The sequence below is a fragment of the Miscanthus floridulus genome, chromosome 10 (genome assembly GCF_019320115.1).
Source record: "Miscanthus floridulus cultivar M001 chromosome 10, ASM1932011v1, whole genome shotgun sequence".
NCBI classification, from domain to species: Eukaryota; Viridiplantae; Streptophyta; class Magnoliopsida; order Poales; family Poaceae; genus Miscanthus; species Miscanthus floridulus.
The window spans coordinates 89343701-89347076 of NC_089589.1; the positions used below are offsets into that span (position 1 = coordinate 89343701).

The 3376-nt window shown below is 33.7% G+C and overlaps 1 pseudogene; it reads right to left on the minus strand.

Moving 5' to 3' along the window:
• Positions 1-590: 590 nt before the first annotated feature.
• Positions 591-3087, minus strand: LOC136489008 (uncharacterized; annotated as a pseudogene).
• Positions 3088-3376: the final 289 nt, after the last annotated feature.

The window sequence follows — 3376 nt, forward strand, 5'->3', positions numbered from 1 at the left end:
TAGTTTAGAGAGCAATTACTAAGAGAATGACAGCAATTGAAGAAATGGCTGGCATGGATGTTCTTTGCAGTGACAAGACTAGGACATTAACCTTGAACAAACTTGCCATAGCATTTTTTTGTTTCTCATGCATGCTGATTTGTGCTAACACACCTATTCCTTTATTTATTGTGATTTGTTCAAGCCCACACAAAATTTTTGTCCTTGTCCTTTTATAGAAAAAAATTCTTGTGATATGTGCTAACACACATTTTGGTTTGTTTATTGTGATTTGTGCAAGCCCACACCAATTTTTTGTCCATGTCCTTTCATAGAAAAAAAATTGTTTAATTTTTTGTCCTCTGAGACAAATAAAATATTCGGTTACACATTTGCAATCATCAACAATATAATTTGCAGCTACTGGACACTGTAATTTTAGTTCTCAACATATGCAATTGTAGTTCTGGGCATAATTTAATTTAAGAATGTAACATCCTGTTCGTTAAACAAATTACATAAATTAATTGGCCATTGAATTTGACTGTATCCCTCCTTCTGATTGATACATTTCTCCTTCCTTCTGTTGATCATCTTTGATTACCATGTCCTTAGTGTTTTGTTGCTTGGTCATCAATGCTACCATTTGATGTTTCCTTCCTCTTCTTTCTTTTTGGCTTCACCGGGGAGCCTACAAAACATTATTAGTTCACATAAATAAGAATTTGTACATTTGGATTCAAATTCTATTTGTATGTACTGAAATTCTATTTGTATATACTCAAATTTTTTTACCTGCATTGTCTATGTCATTTGTTTTCTTCTTTTTCTTCTTTTCTGCTACCACCAGTTTCTTCTTTATTTCACCTATATGTGTCTTCATTTTGATAGGTTTAGGTGGTCTTCCCTTTATTTGAATTCTTTCTGGATCATCTATTTCAGTCTATGGATCTCCAGCTTGTGTTGTCATAGTTTCTGCTATAGTTTGCGCCCGATCATGCAAGAAATCACATCCGAAGAGGCAACTTTGGCCATGTCCTATTATCCCAACAAATGGTGTGAAAGGCAAGTTGTATTGATCGGTCATATATGTTGTGTCAATACTTACACATTCTCCATAATCTTCATAATATTTCATAGAAGAACAGTCTGTCCAAAACAAGTTTCTAACTCTCTTGTCCTCATCTAAATCAAACTTGTAAAAGAAAGAAGGTTCCTCAGTTTGTTTCTTTTTGAAATAATCTAGTACTTTTGTCATATCTGAACCTTTAACTTCTCTGTTTAGCTTTGTTCTATAGTTGCTGATATCTTTCTTTTTCATCGGTAGAGCTGTAAGTCCACCTCTCAGATATGATAGAATATAAACCATCTTCCTAGTCGGGATATTGTTATTGTTCAGAGTCTTGATAAGTCTTTTTTTCATGTCTGTCATATACTTGTGACAAGAAAATAGCTGATCCCTCTCTCTAGGGCATAGCTGATGATTATGTTCCAAATCAAGAGTTTTAATCTTCCATACACCTCCTTCTTTCACCATCATAACACAAGTGCAATCTGATTTCTGCTGCACATTTGTTTTCCTTCTCCTTGTCGGTTGCTTTCCAATATCCTTGTCTATTTCTGCTTCTTCTTGCTCTAAAGACTTTGGAGACTTTTCTTTTCCTTGACGGTTGCATCTCATTGTCACTTTCACTATCTCATTATTTCTTTTCTTACTTATAGTTCTTGTTGTATGCATTATGACAACTTCAAATCCAGCTAGAAATGCATAGAAGTTGAAGAAATGGTGAGCATTATGTCTAGTCTTAAATTCCATTGATAGCTGTGGGGTGTACTTGCTGTTGATTGGTGCATTGTTGCCTTCAGATGCTGCAACCTGCTCATTTTTTATGAATTCTTCAATCTCTTCCTCCGTCAGTTCCTAGCTGCCATTTACATGCTCATTATCATCTGTTACAGCTGATGTAATATCTAAACTTGTCGGTTCTGTTGCTATGATCCTCAAGGCATTTTCTCCCATTGTTAGTTGATCATCTTGATGTTCTTGTTGTGCCTGTAAATATATTAGCAACAGTTTTAGTTTCTGAGTAATGACATTGATAATACAAATAATTTTTCACTATAGACTAAAATAGTTGAAGAGATCAATTTTTTATGTACCTCATCAATTTCTATGTTATTGAATACATCAGTTTGCCAATGATATTGTTCAATTTTGGATCTATCATCAGTAGCCATGCTTGCCATTTCTCGATCCTATTTTTACAAAGATAAGTTTACTTTTGATGCCAGTACATATTTGTATTGCTTTTAAATGTAATCAAATTGCTTAGCTGTCTGTATCTACCTCATATGGCATTATTGACAATGATATTGACCACTCAGTTTGTGGTCCAAAGATTCCATCTAGATCCTCAAGGCGCATATTCTATGTTATTTGTTTGTTAATGACAATGGTTATTATTTACCAAAAATATAACACAGCTAGATTGACAAGCATATACAATTTTTACCTCATTCATGTCATTTCCAATTATCATCTGTGTCAATGTTCCTTGCATCCCTTCATGTAGCTGCACAGTTTATAATGAAGCATTGAAAATTACACTCCTATTATGCTGAATTTACATCGCATATATTGGTGTAATTTGCACATGTGTGCACTGTAATTTCTGTATACTTGCAGTATAATTTTTACTAGCCTATTCCTTTTAGTCTGATCATCTTCCTATGAGTTCCTGATTTGTTCCCGCATAAGTTCAATGTAGCCTCCCTGCATTGAAATATAATTTAGTTAAAAACGACATGTTTATCTTGACATTTTTTAATCGAAGCAATGATTTGCTCACCTTTTTGTATATGTAGGTATTTGAAGGGCCGGCATCAGTTCTAGTAAGTATTTTTGCATCATAATTGGTGTTCCTACCGTGCTCATCTCTATCATTGTAACTAATGTCTGATAGATTTGTCAACATAGAATTTGCAAATGCATTCTATCCACCCTGCATCTATTTGAACATATATACTTATTGACATATATCTAGTTGCATTGAGTAAATGATTATTTGAAGAAATATTTTAATCTAGTACCTGGTTAGTCTGGTACATGAATTGTAGTGTTTCTTGCCACTTCTTTATCCCATCTGCTGTTGTGAGATCAAAGTTTGGTTCTGAGTTTTCACTTGCATGTGTATATAGTACCTGCAGTAGATGATGTACATCATTTAGTAATGTTAAATTTAGGAGGATTCACCTGTATTTCTAGTAAGTCCATGAAAAATAGATTTTTCCTAAACCAAAACTTAATTATTGACATTTATATTACCTGAGAGTTATGTCCATCCATAATTTCAGTGATCTGTAATACTTTCTACTCTAGTCTCAATTTTGCCCTATT